Source organism: Ceratotherium simum, chromosome 1 (assembly GCF_057802395.1).
Source record: "Ceratotherium simum simum isolate JZ-2026a chromosome 1, ASM5780239v1, whole genome shotgun sequence".
Classification (NCBI taxonomy): domain Eukaryota; kingdom Metazoa; phylum Chordata; class Mammalia; order Perissodactyla; family Rhinocerotidae; genus Ceratotherium; species Ceratotherium simum.
In genome coordinates, this window is record NC_141900.1 from 63,810,044 (window position 1) to 63,831,980 (window position 21,937).

General features: G+C 39.9%; 1 protein-coding gene across 3 annotated transcripts in view; it reads right to left on the reverse strand.

Moving 5' to 3' along the window:
* Positions 1–21,937, reverse strand: part of PDE1C (phosphodiesterase 1C) — a 506,252-nt gene that overhangs the window by 401,687 nt on the left and 82,628 nt on the right. The window lies entirely within an intron of this gene.

Genomic DNA, 21,937 nt, shown 5'->3' on the forward strand with positions numbered 1-21,937 from the left:
GCACTTAGGTTGCTTCCAAGTCTTGGCTATTGTGAATAACACTGGAATGAACACAGGGGTGCATGTATCTTTATGCATTGGTGTTTTCAAGTTCTTTGGATAAATACCCAACAGTGGAATAGTTGGATCATATGGTAGTTCTAGCCTTAATTTTTTGAGGAATCTCCATACTGTTTTCCGCAGTGGCTGCACCAGTTTGCACTCCCGCCAGCAGTGTATGAGAGTTCCCTTCTCTCCATATCCTCTCCAACACTTGTTGTTTCCTGTCTTGTTAATTATAGCCATTCTGACGGGCGTGAGGTGATATCTCATTGTAGTTTTGATTTGCATTTCCCTGATAGTTAATGATGTTGAACATCTTTTCATGTGTCTGTTGGCCATCTGTATATCTTCTTTGGAGAAATGTCTGTTCAGGTCTTTTGCCCATTTTTTAATGGGGGTGTTAGTTTTTTTGCTGTTGAGATGTGAGTTCTTTATATATTTTGGAGATTAACCCCTTATCAGATGTATGGTTTGCAAATATATTCTCCCAATTGTTAGGCTGTCTTTTCGTTTTGTTGATGGTTTCCTTTGCTGTGCAGAAGCTTTTTAGTTTGATGTAGTCCCATTTGTTTATTTTTTCTATTGCTTCTCTTGTCCAGTCAGACAGGGTGCTTGAAAATATGTTGCTAAGACCGATGTCGAAGAGCGTACTTCCTATGTTTTCTTCTAGAAGTTTCATGGTTTCAGGTCTTACATTCAAGTCTTTAATCCACTTTGAGTTCATTTTTGTGTATGGTGTGAAATTCTTCATCATTTTCATCTACAGTCTGAGACACTGCTTCTCAAGTTTGTCTTCACTGATTAAAATTTTTTGTGTCATTTCTATATTTCAGTGTGGATTTTAATTCCTATGTTGCATATTTACTTTCTTTGTATTGTTTCTCTTTGCATCTTAACTCAAAAGCAACCTGCTTCTCTTCTTATGGCTTTCTGTTCCTATCTCATAGGGGCTGTCTTCTTGCTTCTTATGGAAAAAACAAAATAGCACTTCCATTTTTTCTTTTGACTTCTATATTAAATCATTTTTCAGAAGGCTATCTTTCCTCTAAGTCTTTAGGATGATGTTTCATTTCCATAGTTCTTCATATTTTGTTCGGAGTTTTATTTTGGATTTAACCCTAGTTTAATCATTCTGGAATGCAAAAAAGATTCAAACAGAGCTTGTTTTGCAAAAGGCAAGCTGTGTAGGTCACTTTAGATTTCACTCACTATCTATCTGGGCTGCCAGATAAACTCAGCAGAAAGAACTAAGAGTAAGTCCGACATTTACATGCAAACAGCTAGTTATCACAATAAGCAATGCATAAGCCAATCCTAAAGAGTGAACAGGAGAAATTGTGCCCAACCTGTTTCAAAGTAAAACCTGGCATCTGTCTTTACCCAATTGATGAGCACAGCTCCTACATAATTTTCAAAGTCTATTTAGAAATTCATCTGGTGCAGTGGATCACTATATAGTGAGATCATCAATTCCAAGAGGAAAGGTCTCAATTACTCTTTGCCATACATCGAAAGAATGAGTCTGTTCAGCGGAGTAATGATGTAGACAAGATTAAAGGGAGACTGTTTTCAAGAACATTGACAGCATTCATTTAGTATACTAATTAAAAGAGAAGCTTATATATTAGGAGTGAAATCTACTTGACAAACACTTTGTTAATGGTTAGTGTAAGTTAGGTACTTGAGAGTTAGAAGATAGCATGTTTTTTAAGTTTTCCATAATTTAGACTTTCACTAATTCAGACAGCACATCCCCCACAATTATGTGAAAATTTTTCAATGCATAACTACCTTGAAGTATGCTAATGTCTGCAAAGCATGCAAAAATCCAAGTCTTACCATCTGCTGGATGATTCATTTGTAAATCTGCCTAGTATTCCTTTGGGAAGTTCCAGGACTGATTTTTAACCTCATTATAAAAACTTAGTGGGAATGAATTCAGTAATATAGTATGTATGCAAGTGCTCTGAGCGCTTGGAAGAATGTGCCACATTCATCCTAGACATGTTTAAATAGTATGTGTACTGTGATCAAAAATAAAAGTGTTGGAAAGTAACTGCTTGGAGATTTCAAGTTTTAATCAAGACCTCCAGAAAAACAGAGGCTTTGAGGTAATATATTAGTCACAGAGAAGAACTCTTTCTAATTTTGGTCCAAACTAGCCATTGCCGGTAATAAAATAAAGACAATGGATCATCTATTGGTGGTAAGCTCCTTTAGGGAAAGAACTGTGACTTACTCATTTTTACACTCCTGCACCCAGAATGTCCTTTCAAGGTTAACTTTTTTATCTGCTTCTAAGATATCTGCTTCTGAGGCTGTAAAAACCACATTAAAAATTTGGATAAACATCAGTCTTTTCTTCCTCCCACATGCTTCAACTGTATCATGCATGAGTTTTCTTCAGTCTCTCACCTGATTGGCTTCACATCTTAACCTCCCTTCCTACGTTGTCCTATTGGATTAGAGAACCTAGTTTCATAAAATTTACTGACCTGGAAACTAGGCAATTCTTTCACAGGTTGCAAGAATTGCAGCTGCAAACATGAGAATTTCAACAGAGCCGCCAGGACTGCACATCTGTAGAGGGAGTTGTTCATAGCTTAGTCTGCAGGGTGATGCCCTGGGAGCTGCACATTTCACAGCCTAAAAGACTGTATGTGTCCACCCTGGGCTTCAACCCACGGCTTAGCCAAGGCCTAACACACACCATGGCAGGCACCATACACCACCTTGGTCGACCTGCCTGTCCGGGGCGGGGGCGGGGCGGGGGGGGCGGTGGTTAGACATGGTGCTTGGTACACAGTAGATGCTCCATAAATATTTGTTGAAAAAAAGGTATCACGGGAAGTTGTGACTGGTAAATCATGGGAGTCCCATAAGTTAAAATGCATCTGACTTCTTTCTAGTAAGGTAACTGAGTATGAAACTCTAAGAACTGTCCAGGCAATGAGTGGGTTTTATCCTACTTATATGGGGCTTAAATGATGAATTAGGGCATGGCAGGAGAGGTCAGCTAGGGCCAGATTTTGAAGGGCCTTGTGTGGTGTGCCAAGGACTTTGACTTTATTCTGTAGGCCATGGGAAGTCATTGAAGGTTTTTTTGTTAATTAAACTTTTTATTTTGAGAAAATTATAAATTCACATGCACCTGTAAGAGATAATAATAAGATCCCATGTACCCTTTACCCAGTTTCCCCCAATGGTGACATTTTGTAACACTATAGTATAGTATCACAACCAGGATGCTCACATTGGGGCAAAATATTGCCATCACTACAAAGATCCTTCATGATGCTCGTTTATAGCCATGTCCACTTCATTCCCACCCCACTTCCTCCTTAACTCCTGGAAACCACTGATATGTTCTCCATTTCTTTAATTTTGTCATTTCAAGTATGTTATATACATGGAATCATACAGTATACAACCTTTTGGGATTGGCTTTTTCACTCAGCATAATTCTCTGGAGACCTATCCAGGTTGTGGCATGTATCAATAGCTTGTTCTTTTCATTGCTGAGTAGTATTCCATGGTATGAATGTACCAGTTTGTTTAACCATACACTGGATAAATATATCTCAGTTGTTCCCAATTTGGGGCTATTATGCATAAAGCTCCTATAATATTCACGTACAAGGTTTTTTAAATTGTAGTAAAATACACATAACATTTACCATCTTAACCATTTTTAAGTGTACAGTTCAGTGGCATTAAGTACATTCACATTGTTGTGCAACCATCACAACTATCCACCTCCAGAACTCTTTTCATCTTGCAAAACTGGGTTGTATACCCATTTAACTATATTCCCCCTCCTCTCAGCCCCTGGCAACCATGATTCTACTTTCTGTCTCTATGAATTGATTACTCTAGGTACCTCATATAAGTAGAATCATACAGTATTTGCCTTTCTGTGACTGGCTTATTTCACTTAGCATGATGTCCTCAAGATTCATCCATGTTGTAGCATGTGTCAGAATTTCCTTCCTTTTTAAGGCTGAATAATATTCCACTGTATGAACATACCATATTTTCTTTATCCATTCAACCGTCAATGGACACTTGGGTTGCTTCCACCTTTTGGCTATTATAAATAATGCTGCTATCAACATGAACGTACAAATATCTGGTCAAACCCCTACTTTCAATTCTTTGGGGTATATACCCAGAAGTGGAATTGCTGGATCATATGGTAATTCTATTTTTAATTTTTTGAGGAACCGCCAAACTGTTTTCCACAGCATTTTACATTCCCACCAACAGTGCACAAGGGTTCCAATTTCTCCACATCCTTGCTAACACTTCTATCTCTTGTTTTTTTCTTTTATACTAGCCATCCTAATAAGGGTGAGGTTGCACGTACTGGTTTTTGTGTGAACGTAAGTGTTCATTTCTCTGGGATAAATGCCCAGGTGTGCAATTTATGGGTCATACAGTAGATGTATGTTTAGTTCTTTAAAGGCCAAATTTTTTTAGAGTGGCTGTATCACCAGAAATGTATGAATGTTGCCACTTCTCTGCATCCTTGCCAGGATTTTGTGTGGTCACTATTTTTTATTTTTTATTTTAGCCATTCTGATAGGTATGTAATGGTATTTCATTGTGGTTTTAACTTGCATTTCCCTAATGGCTAATGATGTTGAACATCCTTTCCAGTGCTCATTTGTCATCTTTACATCTCCTTTAGTAAAATGTCTCCTCATGTCTTTGGCCATACTCTGAATGGATTGTTTACTTTTTTACTTTTGAGTTTTGAGAATTCTTTATATATTATAAATACTAGAACTTTGTTGGATAGCAGTATTATTTGCAAATCTTTTCTCCCACTCTGTAACTTGTCTTTTCAACCTCTTAACAGGGTCTTTTGCAGAACAAAAGTTTTTAATATTGATGAAGTCCAATTTATCAATATTTTCCTTTTAAGGATCATGCTTTTGGTGACAAGTCTTCCTTCCCCCAGCCCTATATTCCAAATAATTTTCCTGTTTTTCCCCTAAAAGTTTCATAGTATTACATTTTCCATTTAAGTCCATAATCCATTTTGAGTTAATTTTTGTGTAAAGTTTGAGACTTAGGTTGAGGTTGGTATTTTTGTCTATGAATGTCCAAATACTCCAGCACCATTTGTTGAAAAGGCTACATTACCTCTACTGAATTGCTTTTGCACCTCTGTCAAAAATCAGTGGGGCATATTTGTGTGGATCTATTTCTGGCTTCTCTATTCTGTTCCATTGATCTACGGATCTACCCTTTCACCAGTACCACCTAGTCTTTATTACTGTAGCTATACATTAAGTTTTGAAATTGAATGGACTGATTCTTTGCACCTTATTCTTCTTTTTCAAAATTGTTTTAGCTATTCTAATTCCTTCGACTTTCCATGTAAGTTTTAAAATAATCTTGTCCATATCTACAGATAATCTCACTGGGATTCCAATAGGAGTTGTGTTAAATCTGTATATCAATTTAGGGAGAATTGACATCTTTACTATGTTAAGTTTTCCAATCCATGAACATGGTATGTCTTTCCATTTATTTAGATTTTCTTTGATTTCTTTCATCATTATTGCGTAGTTTTCCACATATAAGTCTTACACGTTTTGTTAGATTTACACCTATACATTTCACTTTTCTTGGGCAACTGAAAACGCTATTGTAGTGTTAATTTTGGTGTCCACAATTTCATTGCTAGTATATAGGAATACAATTGATTTTTTTACATTTTTCTTGTATCCTGTAACCTTGTTGAACTCTCTTAATAGTTCTAGGAGTTTTGTTAATAGATTCCTGGAAATTTTCTACATAGATAATCACGTCTTCTGCAAACAGATACAATTTTATTTCTTCTTTCCTGATCTAGATGCATTTTATTTCATTTTCTTCCCTTATTGCACTGACTAGAACTTCCAGCACTATGTTGAATAAAAGCATGTGAGCAGATATTCTTACTTTGTTCCAAATTTCAGGGAGAGAGCATCAGTCTTTCACTCTTAAGTATATAAGTATATAATGTTAGCTATATGTAGGTTTCTTGTAAATGCTCTTTATCAAACTGAGGAAGACCCCCTATATTCCTCGTTTCCTGAGAGTTTTTATCATGCATGTGGAATGTTTTCAATGACTATATGATTTTTCTTCTTTAGCCTGTTAATATAGTGAATTACATTGATTTTCAATATTAAGAAGGAATCAACCCCACTTGGCATGGTATATAATTCTTTTTACATATTGTTGAATTCTTTCACTAATATTGTGTTAAGAACTTTTACATCTATATTCATGAGGATATTAGTCTGCAGTCTTTCTCTGGTTTTGGTATCAAAGTAATACTAACTTCATAAAATGAATTGGGAAGTGTTCCCTTCTCCCTATTTTCAGGAAGAGATTGTGTAAAATTGACGTTAACTTTTCTTTAAAAATGTGGTAGAACTTTCCAGTGAAACTTCTGGGTCTGGCGATTTCTTTTTGGGAAGTTTTTAATTACTTAATCAATTTCCTTAATAGTTACAGGGCTTTTAGCTATTTGATAATGGGTGAGTTGTGATAGTTTGTGTTCTAGGAAGTGATCCATCTCATCTAAGTTGTCAAGTTTATATGTGTAGTATTGTTCATATCATTACCTAACTATCCTTTCTGATATCTTCAACATCTGTAATGATACCCCCTGTTTCATTCTTTATATTTGTAGTTTGTATCTTCTTTTTTTCTTTATTAGTCTTGCTAGAGGTTTATCAATGTTACTTTTCAAAGAACAAGTTCTGTGTTTCCTCGATTTTCTCTAGTTTTTCTTTTTCCCAATTTCATTGGTTACTGCTCCTATCTTTATTATTTCCTTCATGCTGCCTGCTTTGGGTTTATTTTGCTCCTCTTTTTCTAGATTCTTGAGATGGAAATTTAGATTAGTGATTTTAGACTTTTCCTCTTTTCTAATATTTAGTTCTACAAACTTCCCTCTCAAACCTGTTTGAGCTGAGTCCCACAAATTGTGATATGTTGTATTTTCACTTTCATTCAGTGCAATGTGTTTTTAATTTCCCTTGAGACTTGCTCTTTGATCCATGGATCATTTAGAAGTATGTCGTCTAGTTTCTAATACTTGGAGATTTTCCCGTTACTTTTCTCTTATTGATTTCTAGTTTGATTTCTTGTGGTCAGAGAATATACTCTGTATGATATCAATCCTTTTAAGTTTGTTTAGGTTTGTTTTATGACCCAGGATATGATCTTTGTATATGTCCTCTGGGAACTTTTTAAAAATGTATATTCTGCTGATGTTGAATACAGTGTCTGTAAATGTCAATTAGATCCTCATGGTTGAGGGTGTTGTTGAGTTCTTCTATAACCTTGCTGACTTTCTGCCTAGTTGTTCTATCAACTGTTGAAAGAGTGGAGAAATCTCCAACTATAATTTTGGATTTGTCTATTTCTCCTTTTAGCTCTCTCAGATTTTGCAACTCTGCTGTTTAGTGCATACACATATAGGATTGCTATATCTTTTTGGTGGATGGACCCTTCTATCATTATATAATGTGTGACCCCCTACCCCGGTAATTTTCTTTGCTCTGAAGTCTACTTTATCTGATGTTAGTATAGCCATTCCTGCTTTCCTTTGATTCATACTTGCATGAGATAACTTTTTCCATCCTTTTACTTTCAACTTGCCTATATTGTTATATGTGAAGTAAGCTTCTTGTAGACAACTTTCAATTTGCCTATATTGTTATATGTGAAGTAAGTTTCTTGTAGGCAGCATATAGTTGCATCACATTTTTTAATCCACTCTGTCAATCTCTGTCTTTTAATTGGTGTATTTAAACCACTTGCATTTAATTTAATTTAAGCCTTGATTTGTCAGGGCTTAAATATGCCATACTATTTTTTGTTTTTTGTTTGTTCTCTCTCTTTTCTCTTTCTCCATTTTATTTTTCCTGCTCTCCTCTGGGTTACTTGGACATTTTTTAGAATTCTATTTTGATTTATCTATAATGTATCTCTTTGTATAGTTTTTTAAGTGCTTGCACAAGATCCTACATTATATATACATAACTTGTAATCATTTTCTGATGTCATCATTTTATCAGTTTCAGTGAAATATAGAAAACTTATCTCCATTTACATCCCTTCATATAATCCCTGTTTATAATATGATTGTCTTAAGTATTTCCTCTACGTACATATAGATCCACATCAGATAGTGTTATAATTTTTGCTTCAGCCATAAAACATAATTCAGAAAACTCAAGAGGAAAAGGAAAGCCCATTATATTTACCCATATTTTTGCTTACTGTGTTCTTTCTTCCTTCCTCATGTTCCAAGGTTCCTTTATTATTTCTTTTCTGCTTGGAGAACTTCCTCTAACCATTTTTTATAGTAGGTCTGCTGGCAACAAATTCTCTTAGTTTTCCTTCATCTGAGAATGTCTTGATTTCTCCTTCATTCCTGAAGGCTATTTTCACTGGGTATGAGGTTCTGAGTTGACAGTTCTTATATTTTAAGCACTTGAAAAATATTGTGCCACTTCCTCCTGGCCTCCATGGTTTAGGATGAGAAATTTGCTGTCATTCAAATTGTTTTCTCCATAGGTAAGTTTTCTTATTCTTTCTTCTCTTTCTTTTCTTTTTTTCATACCTTTCTTCTCTTTTTGCTGGCTGTTTTCAAGATTTTCTTGAGTTTTCATAGGTTTAACTATGATGCATCTTGGTGTGGATTTCTTTGGGTTTATCTCATTTTAACTGACTTTCTCTAACATAGATCTGGCAAAGAAGGAGGAGCACCATCTCATTACTTACAGGTGGAGGTAGAAATGCAGGTTACTCACTCCAGGCCTCCATTTCTCTCTCCATTGACCTATGGGGGGGGGCTACTCTGTTACTGTAGGGAGGGGGTGAGCATTCCAGCTTCCCAGATGATCTCCACTAACACCTGGTAAGGATGGTTTCTGTACCACTGGGCAATGATGTAGTCCTGATTCTCCACTAGGCCTCCTCTGACACCACCCCAACAGGGAAGAAGAGGGATGCTTTATTACTGCCAATATGATGTGGAAGTCTAAGTTCCCCATATGTTCTCACTGATACCAAGGTAGGGAGGAGGCCTCATTACTGGCCAGTGGGATCAAAGTCCCAGCTCCCTATTTGGCCTTCTCTGAGCCCACCACACTGGAGGCGTTAGGGCACCTCATAGTCTTATGAGTCTAGACATCCAGTTTCCCCACTCAGCCATTGGTGACATGGGTGAGGATGGGGTCTCAGTTTTTTCTGTGGTATTTGGCTGGAGTTGAGTGTCTAGTTATTGTCTAAAAGTTTTCTGCCTGCCCCTTTCCTGGCCCTTTGGGTAGAGAGAGCAAGATTTTGTTGGGGCTTTTTCTGTCTGGGTCTGTGACATTTCCAGGTTTCTGGCTTCTCTGTTTCCAAGTCTTGGATGTTTGAGGCAAAAAGAAAACCCAGAGAACTCACCACTGTGTCATCCCTCAAGTCCCAAGGTCTCGAGCTGGTCTGGCTTCTTCTTTCCCCCTTTCAGATTTTTTGTTTTTGTTTTTGTTTTTGTTTTTTGCCTGTTTTATATACAATGACCAGAGCTTTTAGTTATACTTAATGGGAGGAATAGGAAAAAGTATGTCTACTCCATCTTCCCAGAAGCAGACATCTGAAGATATTTAAGGAGGGAAATAACATGGTCAGATTTATCTTTTGGAAGATCATTCTGGCAGAGAAGAGAATTGATTTCACAGGGAAAACAACGGAGGCTCAGTGGAATCTATTAGGTAAGAGATGACAAGGGACTAAAATAAAGCTGAGAACGCAATGAAAGGATCTGAAGGAGACAGAATTTAGGAGATAGATTCAGTGGAATTTAGTGATTGGTGAGGGAGAAGAAGGACACACATATGATTTCTAAGTTTCTGGTTGATGTTGCCTAGTGAACAGGATAGCACCAATTCAGTTAGGAAACACAGGAGTAGGAACTTGTATAGAGATGATGAGTCCAGTTTGGGAACTGTTGCTTTTGAGGTCTCTGTTTTCTTCCACCTCTGGTTCACGAGTAAGTTTAGCAGCTTCCTTCTGATGACTGCTTCCCATCTTATGTGTACTTCCTTCAACTAGAAAATCAGGGAATGGGATGCTGCCCTTTTCCTTAAAAGCCAACTAGCTCTCCAAAGAAGACATACAAATGGCCAATGAGCATATGATAAGATGCTAAACATTTTTAGGGAAATGCAAATCAAAGCCACAATATGATACCACTTCACACTCAGTAGGTTTAAAATTAAGAAGAATAACCAGACCAAGTGTAGGGGAGGATTTGCAAAAATTGGAACCCTTATATATTGCTAGTAGGAATATAAAATGGTGGAGCCACTTTGGAAGAATATGGCAGTTCCTCAAAATGTTGAACTGAGAGTTACCATATGATCCAACGATTCCACTCCTAGGTACACATCCGAGCTAAATAAAAACATACACTCACACAAAAACTTATACACAAATATTCATAGAAACATGATTCACAATAGCCAAAAACTGAAAACCACCCAATTGAAAGAAAAAATAAAGGTTGCACAAGAGCCTCAAGAAAGTTTCCAGAAATCTTCTCCTGACAGTTCTGCTTACATTCCATTGACCAGAACTTAGTTACATGGTCACACCTAGCTTCAAGACAACCTTGGGAATGCACTCTATTTTGGTGCTATGGGGACATAGGCCCCACTAAAAATCAAGGTTCTTTTAATATAGAGAAACTAAACTCGCAGTTTCAGACACAGCGGGAAATCATAAAGTTTCTAGCAATGGGCTAATTTTTACGTTCCTGCTTGAAAGTAGGTATAATTCTTCAATCTGATAATTCATATCACTAATCAATTCTGGAAGATTCTCAGCATTAGATTTTCAGTTATTAGTTTTCTTATATTGTCTCTGGTCTTTCATTCTAGAATTCCTAGTTGATGTATGCTGGACCTTCTCACTTTATCTTTCATATTGCTTAACCATTCTTTCATGTTCACCTGTGCTGCATGCTGGATAATTTACTCAGATATATCTTCCATTATTTCCCTTTTTAGTCCTATCCAACACAGCTGGGTAAACTGTGTTTGAGGGTTTTTTTTTTTAATGCTACCTTTTACATTTCTTGAAGTTCTATAGGTTCTCTTAAAAATAATCCTTTTTTTCTTCAAAATGTCTTGTTCCTTTCTTAGAGTTTCAATTCTTTCTGTCTTTAATCATTTTTAAATAGAATTAGTTTGTTTTCTTTCAGTGTGCCACCACATTATCTCAGGTCTTAAGGTTCTAATCCTCTATTTGTTGTGCTCACTGACTCTTGCTCATCATGGTGGATTGCTGCCCCCCAATGAATTTTTTTTTTTTGACTGTGAGCTTATATTTAGTGGGTCTTGTTTTCTCTATGAGAATACCTTATGACTTGGGTTGTATTTCAGAAGATTTTTGCATTTGATTCTGCCATTACTAGGCCAGAATCAATTCTCATTAATTTCTTAGTTTGAAAGGGTTCCTAGACCATGCAGTAGTTTCATTTGCTCAGGAGAGACTTTTCCTCAAGAGCCAGAAAAGGCAAACAAGTTTCTTTGTTACCTCCCTATGCTAATGGGTGTATTTTGTTTTCCAGACCCCTCTTTCATTTAAGATGGAGCCCTTTGTTCCAGTCATCTATTGCTGCATAACAAATCACCCCAAACTCAGTGTCTTCAAACAACAACAACCATTTATTTTGTTCACAAACCTGCACTTTGGGAAGGGCCCAGTGGTGGGCTCTCCATATGGTCTCTCTGTTTCCTCACAGCACGATGATAGTGTTCCAAGAACAAGCATCCCGAGGGGGCCCATGTGGAAGCTGCATCACCTTTGATGATCTAACTTTCCAAGTCACATAATATCATTTCCGCCAGAGTTACAAGCCACCCAGATTCAAGGGGAGAGAACATAGATTTCACATCTCAGTGAGAGGCTTGTCAACATCACATTCCAAGAAGAGCATGTGAGATGGGAGATATAATTGCAAATATTTTTGGAAAATGTAATCTGCCGTATGTTTTAAGAGTCCAAGTTCAGGCAGAAGTCTCAGATCCAACTCCCCACCCTGCACAGCCCAAGGCCTCAACTCCTTTCCCTATGTGGATGTTAAAACATACGTTACTAGCTCCCATGGACTTAGCAGCACTAACCCACACAGCATAGCTGCAGAATCAGCAGGCATGTTTACAGCTTGCTGTACTGATATTAAATTCCTCCATCATTTCTGCCACCTGTAAAGTTCTCTTTGTTTATTGCCAGTTTAATTATGCATTTTAAAGTATTTTTTTAAATATTTAACTCAGCATTTCTACATGCCTATAAAAAATAGGAGGGTTTTTAGGTTATCCTAGTTCACCTTTTGCTGGAACCAGAAACTTCACCCTAACTTCATTCAAAGGAGTATATGTTGAGAGGGCAAGGGAGAGGTACTTGACATGCAGTAGCCAACTCATGTCTTCCTTGTCCTCTCTGAGGTCACATTACACACAAAAAGTTTCTAATCAGATTTTAAATTGTACAAGCTTATACATATGCAACAAAGAGTAAATATTTGTTATTATCTCAACAGGTTGGACCACAATTCCCATTATGGAAGAAGAAATTAGTCTGCATGTAGGAAAAAAATGAAATAAGCAAAGTGAGATGCTGAGGGCAAGGGTGTCAGCAGATACCAACGCAACTAACGTGATGGTCAAGCTGCTCTGCATGAGAAACTGGGACAAGCGTCTTTCTATTCCTAGAAGGGAAATGCAAATAAAGGGCAAAGAATGGAGGAGGGTGCGGACAGAAGGATCAAGGGGTGATAAGCCAGGAGCTGCATGGGCAAAGCGGTCTTTAAAAAAATTATTAGTAGTGGGATGGATGAAAGTGTTGCTGAGAACAGAACTATGAATTTACATTGTCTGCACACAAGTGCATATTGTGATCTTTCTTGTGGATCCCTAATCTTCAGTCAAGTTCTGCTTTGACCAACAGCCTGTGGTTACTCCAGAAGAGAAGAAGAAGGGGCTTTGTCCCATATCTGAGTCTACGTCAGGGTAGATATAAAGATAGCCAGAAGAATATAGAGAGAAACAATAAACAGAGGTAGGAAATCAGGGCAAGAAGGTCATCCCTTCTTTTAGGTCATCCCAGGTATTCACAGAAATGTTGAGGACTGCTCTGAACTTCCAAAGTGCACACAATAGCAATTTGAGCCTAGATCTCAATGGACAAGCAGCCTCCAGATGACATCTGGGTTACGCTGTCCATAAACCCCTAGAACCTACTTATAGTATCACCAGACAGTTCACTGGTGGACCAACAGGTAACATATTGGGGACCAAGTAATAAAGTAGACATATTCAAAGACTCAATCATATACATTCAAAAAGAGAAAAGCAGAGTGAGACTCAGTTCCCCAAACACACATACACACTCCAGTCCTTCATTGCGACCATGACCATCAACTCTTTCCAGGCGAAGGTGAGTTTTCCCCACTGGACGGATTCCTGCCGAGAGATCATGACCCCCTGACAGGGATGCCATAGAGACGATTTGAGTTTTACATGAGGTGGTGAGCTTTGGACCAGATCATTTTTAAGTTCTAGTTTAACTTGAATTTTTTCTAATCTAAGGTAATAGCTTGATACATCTTTTTATTCTGAAACAAGCAGATTTGCTTGGCTGAAAACAACTGTATTTGATGAAAGGGGTGGAGAAAAGGAGTAAGATAAAGCGGTGGAGTCCCTTGTGGTCAGACAGATAAATCGTGGGTGAACACAGCTGGTGAGTAACTGTCTGTGGTTCTGAAGCACCAACACGACACGATAAAAACTAAAGTTTGAGGTTGACGGTACAGGTTACTATGTGGGGGGTGATTTGAAGGAACAAGCAAGAAGCTAGTGGGCCAGCCAAGCAGCTCTTATAACGACCTTGTTGTGGAGGGGAAAAGGCCAGGACCAGGTGGGAGACAACCTTAGAAAGAGAAAGAAAGGATTAGATTCAAGAGATGATGCAGAGCAGTGCCAGTTTCAAGGGCTGAGTAGGGAGACCCTTAGACCATCTTCTCATAATCACCATCAGCACCCCCAAACCCCTCCAGTAAAAATAATAACATACTAACTTGAATAAGGACAATTAACATTTGCTCTGTCTAATGTATATGTAATCACAAGTGGCTATAGAAAACTGCTGGGCCGGCCCCGTGGCTTAGTGGTTAAGTGCGCATGCTCCGCTGCTGGCGGCCCGGGTTCAGATCCCAGGCGCGCACCGATGCACCGCTTCTCCGGCCATGCTGAGGCCGCGTCCCACATACAGCAACTAGAAGGACGTGCAGCTATGACATACAACTATCTACTGGGGCTTTGGGGGAAAAATAAATAAAAAAAATTATTAAAAAAGAAAACTGCTAATTGTATTATTCTGTGATATATAAATTAAACAAAAACATTGTACTGCTCTGCACCCTGGCTTCTGCCTCTTCCTCGATCACCACCATCACAACTAGAGCAGTGGTTCTCAAACTTTGGAGTGCATCAGAATCACCAATAGAATAGGTTAAAATACAGATTGCTGGGACCCACCGCAAGAGTTTCTGATTTAGCAGATCTGGTAAGGGGCCCGAGTACTTGTATTTCTAACAAATTTCTAAAGGCTCCACTTGGAGGACCAACCACTGAGCTAGATTGCTGCCCCTAAGCCCTTCATACATAGAAATTCTAGAGCTGCTATTGTTGAAGATAACTTTCTGCTGGAACAAGTGGGAGATGAAGATGCTCAGTCCTTGAATGTTGTTGAGGTGAGACCTAGAGCTCTACATAGTATCTGAACTTTTTAGAAATAGTTAGGGTTGTATGAGACAAATCAGAAAACCTCCAGATCCAGTTCCTGCCCTGTTCTTGGCCCTATTTATACAGCGCTGGCCTATCCAATGTCCACACCCCTGAGAACACTGTACACCCAGCCACCACCAGCCACCAGCCACAGCCCACTGCTCATGGCATTTCTCAGCCCCTCTTCACATCCATTTTATCTTTTCCTTGTTCTTATCATCCTGGTCCCATAACCCATCCACCCCCAACTCAAGTTCCCAATGCTAGCAGCAGACCCTCCTAGCTGTGACAAGCAATTTAGAAAAGTTCTCTGGCTGCACTCTAGCACTCTGTCAGACATGATTTTGAGTTTGCCCTGGGGTTCCACAACGGACATCACCACATAATAGGTGCTGGCTCACTCTCTATCCCAACCCCAGTGCTCATCCTCATTGAACATCCCCGTCTGTCCCTGCCCATCTCTGCCCAGGATCTCACCTAGATCACACAGTACAAAAATAGTACGTGACCTCCCTTTGCTTTATCATCCACCTACCCAAATTACTCCAGCTCTTCAACAGAATAATCTATTTTCAACACTATCTGGATTTCTATCTCCCAAAGCAAAAGAGGCCAAATTAGGCTCCATTTTCTTACTGCTTGTGATATCACTATTTTCAACTTTTGCTCGTCTCACAGGAAAAATTATTCTCCCCTCAGTTAGGGAAGCAATCAAAACTCCACACTGGAGTTGCCCAGCTACACAAGCTTTGGGGCCAACACCTCGCTCCACACAGTCTCTTCCAACACCCTGGACTTCCTTCAAAAAGCTCTGTCCATTGCACTGAATGCAGCCTCTTTTCAGTCTCCTAGAGTAGAGATGCATACTAAATTCTGGGCTTTTCCTGCCACACTGTGGCCATGTCTGAACACTACATGTGGCCTTTATTCCCTGAGAAGTTGTATAGTTGTATTGCTTTTTTTTTGAGATGTAATTGACATCTGACGTTATATTAGTTTCAGGTGTACAACATAATTCAATATTTGTATATATTATTAAATGACCACTAATATGTCAAATTAACATCCATCACCACACATAGTTACAAATCTTTTTTCTTGTGATGAGAACTTGAAGATCTACTCTCTCTAGATACTTTCAAGTATACAATACAGTATTATTAACTATAGTCTTCATGTTGTACATTACATCCCCAGGACTTATTTATCTTATAACTGGAATTTTATACCTTTTGACCCCGTTCACCCATTTAGCCCACTCCCCATCCTCACCCCCTCCGACTCTGGCAACCACCAATCTATTCTCTGTACCTATGAGTTTGTTTTTCGGTGGTGATGAGTTTTGGTTTTGGTTTTGTCTTAGATTCCACATATAAATGAGATCATACAGTATTTGTCTTTCTCTGTCTGACTTATTTCACTTAACGTAATGAACATGGATGGACCTTGAGGACTTTTTTTTAAGATTAGAAGTTACTTTCTCTACCTGTTAACCCCTACTCACTCCCCAAGCCTCAGCTGATGCTTGTCTCCTCCAGGAAGACTCCCTTGAATCCACTCTCACCCCAGGTCGGATGAGGTCTCCCCCGTCTGGCTCACACAGCCCTGTACTGATCTCTAGCATTTCCCTCCATACACCGTATTGTAGCCATTTACTTCCCCATCTCCCTGATTAGACTGAGCTCTTTGAAGACAAACTTACTCATGTGTGTATCTCCAGGGCCTGGCACAGAAAAGTCTTCAATAAATACATGTGGAAGGAAGGGAAGTGGGGAGGGAGGGCGGGAGATAACTCACGGTAATAATATATATAATGACAATCACCCATGCTTATAGAGCCCTCACAGTGTGCAGACATTGTGCTTCATATTATTTATCCCAGATTATCAGGGTAATATCCACCTCAGCTGCCCCAGCCTCATCCCATGACTGGCCTTTTGGGGGCCTCCTGGACCCTGATCCTTCACATCACCAATGGCCAACATCTGTTCTAATTGGTTGGTGACCATGTCACATGTTTTTAAGTCTTTTAGCACTCACTCCTGCATATGATCATCCACAACAACCCTGGAAGCAAGTTCTAGTATTGTCCTAGAATACAGATATGGAAAGTATGGCTTAGAGGGGTTAGGTTACCTGCCCAAATTCACACAGAATTCAGAATTCCTGGACACAGAACACAAATATAGGCCTAACACCAGAGCCAGTGTCCCTAATGGCTTCTGAGGACCCTCATATTAGTGTGTGGGAGACCCTCGAGGACATACCACATCCCACATCCGGAGTGGTTTCAGGAGCGTGTGTGTTGGCAGTGGGATAGCCTGCCCCTGCTTAGAAAGTCAGGATGGGGAAGAGGAGTGGGGAACAGCTATAGACAGGTACCAGTTTACTCAGTCTTGATTCAACTAGCAGTTGTTCCTACACCAGGCACAGTTAGTACACAGCTCAACCAGGTGGGACCCTTCACTTCTAGGACCGGCTGTCTAATGGGGAGACCAACATACACACAAAACAGATATCTCCCGAGAGGAGGCCTCTCCAGGCCTGGCACTGGAGGGCAGCCGTGCTGGCATCCCAGATATCTGGAACAGCAGGGTGCCCAGCCCCACAGCCAGTTGACTTCATCCCAGAAGTCTCAGGCTGTCTGTCAGGAGCCCCAACCATGTGGGGTCTCCAGGAGCTCCTCACCTGATTGGAGCCTAGAGCTGGGCTGGGGAGGTCCAGCTCTTCACAGCACAGCCCTGATCCCCAGAGGCCACCTCCAGCTCCAGGAGGAGGGTGAGATGCCAGCCAAGCATGAAACCCTTCAAACGCAGAATCAGAGTCCCTCCCTAGGCTAGCACAAAGACCCCTCTTGGCTTGATCCTGGGCTGCCTCTGCAGCCAGTTTCCCTAACATGTAAGGCTCTTTTGTGCCCATGTGTTCTCTCTGCCTGGGGTGTATTCCCCACACCTTCCTCATCTGGTCACTCCCAGCACCCTCAGCTCTCAATGCAAGCATCACCTTCGCAGGGAAACCTGATCCAAGTCGTTTAGAGGCCCTGTCCTGTGTTCCCACTGACCCCACCTCCTGTATCCCCAGCCCCACACTGACCCCCTCTGATAGAACTCTCCACATTGTTGACTAACTTCTCTGTCTCCTCAGAGCAAGCCTTAAATTCCTGGATGGCAGGAATGTTGTTTTAATTGGAATTTGTATCCTTAGCATATAGCAGAGTGCCAGGCCCATGGTGAGTGTTTAGTAACTATTTGGTAAATGAATGAGTAAATGAACAAATAAATGAAATAACTCCTTTGTCCCTCTGTTTACACACTGAGAATACACTTTCAGGTGTCTGGGAGGGAAAGTTAAAATAAAAAGTCTGCTATCAATCATTTTCAGCATAGTAAGAATGAATCCCTGTGTCCCTACTCCCAAGGGTATTTGCATTTCATGTTTTCAAGTTTTTCCCTTATTTTAGGGAATTTCTGACATCAGTGAGCTGCTGGAAGAAGATGGTTTCTTGGAGTTTTTTTAGTTTTATTAAGAAATAATTGACACAGCACTGTGTAAGTTTTAGGCATACAGCGTGATGGTCTGATTTACATATATTGTGAAATGATTATTACAATAGGTTCAGCTAACATCCACCATCTCATATAGATACAATACAAACAAAAGAAAGAAGAAAAGAAAAAGAAATTTTCTCCTTGCAATGAGAACTCTTAGGACTTACTCTCTTAACAACTTTCCTATATGTCATACAGCAGTGTTAACTACAGTCATCACGTTGTACATCACATCCCTAGTACTTATTGATCTTATAACTGGAAGTTTGTACCTTTTGACCACCTTCCTCCAATTCCTCCTCCCACCACCCTCCACTCTGGTAACCACAAGTCTGATCTCCTTTTCTATGAGTTTGGTTTTTTGGTTTTTGTTTTATTAGATTCTCCATATAAGTTAGATCATATAGTATTTGTCTTTCTCTGTCTGACTTATTTCACTTAGCATAATGCCTTCAAAGTCCATACATGTTGTTGCAAATCGTAGGATTTCCTAATTTTTTATGGCTGAATAATATTCCAGTGTGCATATGTGTGTGTGTGCGTGCGGGCATGTGTGTGTGTGTGTGTATATATATCACAAATTCTTTATCCATTCATCCATCTACAGACACTTAGGTTGTTTCCATGTATTGGCTATTGTAAATAATGCTGCTATGCACATGGGGGTGCAGATATCTATTCGAGTTAGTGTTTTCATTTCCTTTGGATATATTCCCCGAGGTAGAATTGCAGAATCTGGTGGTTCTATTTTTAACTTTTTGGGAATCCTCCATACTGTTTTCCATAGGGGCCGTACCAATTTACAATCTGGAAGGGGATGTTTGAGGAAAGGTCTTCCCGACCCAAATGGAATCAGTTGTAGTGGAGGTCACTGCAGTGTGGATCTATGAAGTCTTCCACGTGCTAAAGCTTGAGCACTTCCACTATCAAGCTGGCAGATCCCGGAGCTCCAGAATTGGCAAACTCCAGCCCTTAGATCAGGGAGGAAGTAATGGGCACTGGGAACAGCCAGGAATTGGAGTTGGGAGACCTAGAATTCCAGCAGTCAGCAATTCTCAAGGTTTTCTCCCAACCTTGCTGTCCTCGCTTGTAAAATGGAGATACTATGAGACTGATGCAAGCACTGGCCATTCTAAACCGTCCGTTGGTCCAAAGCCAATGTGCCTTGGGCTCACTCACAGCACCTTAGAGCCAGAGTCACCCTCAACTCCTCGTTCTCTTGGACACTGTCATTCTTCTGTAGGTTTTTGAGAGAAAGAGAATATTCTCCACTTCATTTGAATTTCACGCCCCTCCCTCCCTCCTTTTTTCTCCTTCCCTACCCCCACTCCTAGGGGTAGGCATCGATTTCTTTGAGGAAGGCCCAGTGGTTCTGGGTGGTGATGTCAGCCACTTAGAGACAGGGATGCCAACAAGAAAGCCAAGTATGGGGGTTGTGTTGCGGAAGTGACCCTCTCCAGAAGTGGACCAGACTGAGGCCAGCAAGGCTGGTAAACCAGCTGGCTGAGGTAGGATCAGAAACCAGCCCTTGGAAAAGCTAGATGTTTTCATGAGTCCTACACTATATTTCCCTCTGGCTCTCCTTTAGGATTTGTTAATATAATCATCACAGCTCATCTCTGCTGCAATATGGGGAAGCCAAAAAAGTACACTGATTTAAGCATGGGCAAAATCTATAGAGAAATGAGCAGCATATTCCAGAGGCATCAAGAATCAGAATGTGAAAACCCCAAAGGAAATGAAAACCTTGGGGCTACTTGGGAGGCCACTGGGCCAGCCCCTTCCTTCCCACCTCAAGCTCTTTTCTGCTGACCCCCTAGTGGGTCCAGTTTTCACATGTTTTCCAGACTATGTTCTTGCCTCCAACTCCCATGGGGCCTCATTCCGTGCTGGGCAATGCACACTGTGAGGGCTTTACATACGTCTTGTCGGATGCAAAAATTAGAGAATGTTGCAGTACTTCATCTTCCAGCCTCCAAAGAAAAGTCTATCATCCAAGTGCTTCTAATCTTCCCAAACTGAATGTTTCATTCATGCTATAACACACAATCAAGGTCATTTTCAAGGTGAAGTGAGTGTCAATCAGACAATTCTACATTAAGAATTAATTTTTCCTTCCTAAAAGCCATCTAATTTTTCTCCCTCTAGTATTTGCTACCAAAAAATTTAGTAGCTAATGTGCCATCTGACTTTTTCTAGGACATTGCACTAAGTGAGGAAATTTTTTTTCCTTTCTCTTTTAATTTTTTTTTTTCAGAATCAGCCCAACTTAATTGGTTTGCCACTAATTACTTTTTTCCTATATAGATAGTTTTTCCCTCATGTCCTCACTTATCTTCTACTAATAAGCTTCCAAGTGACACATCATCCTTCTAACCCGTCACGCAAGTTAGAAGTTGTGGAAGCCATTTACAAGAGAAGTTACTGTCTTCTCTCTGTGAAAGGACTAACTGCTCCAGGTCCCATTCTGGCTTCACGGTCAAGGGCCCCCGCCCCTTCCTACATCTCGTGATGAGTGTCAGAACTCTGGGACTCCCGTGGACGTATATGCAGTGCAGTGTGCACAGTGTGATCGGGTTACCATTCCAGCTTATTAATTTGCCTCACTACTGCTCAAGAGATGAAGAAATAAAGGGACTAAAAGCATATTCATCATCCTCATTGAGCTGTGGGATGAAATACTTGTTTTGGAAATAATGATTCCAGGTAGGAGGGCAGTGAAAAATGGGGCCTGTGAGAAGCGAGTGTTTTATTACGCAATTTCTAAAATGTGAGCACTTCATGCTCTTTTATTATCATATATTATTACAGTTCTATAAAAATCATTTCTAGGAATCAATCTCAAAGTTTTGAGGCCTCCCCAAAAGAGCTAGAAGGTAGAATTTAGAAAAAGGTCCTGTAAATAGAGAAATTATACTTTCGACTCTACGCATTGACCTACTATGGCAGTATCCACACTCAAGAATTGATCAACCCCACGTGGACAATGCAGTGACTGGGAATTTGTGTAGCCATGACTTCAAAGGAAGCAACGTTTTTATAAAGGAGAGAAGATGGGTATGAATTTCCTATTTTTCAAATGGGAAAACTGAGGCCCAGAAAATATAAGTGAAATTACTTAAGTAAAGCTAGCAGGTAGTGATGGTGCTGGAAAGAAGAATCCATCTATTTCTTTTACAGGTCCACCATTTCTCCACTTGCTGCCTGGCCAGGTTGGGAACATCTCCACCCAACCCTGCTCAATCTCTGGCATTACTGCTCCCTTCACTGGGATCTGGGTTTTCATTCCAGCGAGTGCATTAACTTGCTGTGCAATCTGCTGATCACACTGGCACAGAAAACATTAACAGGCTTTTGACTCCTGCTCTCCCCTTAGGATCAAGATCTGGAGACAGAGGAGTCAAGTGAAACTGAGGAGAGCTCCTAGGCCCTCATGAATATCCCCATGCCAAAGGGAAACCATTCAGTCTACTCGAGTTTCAAATGTCACCTAACTGAGGT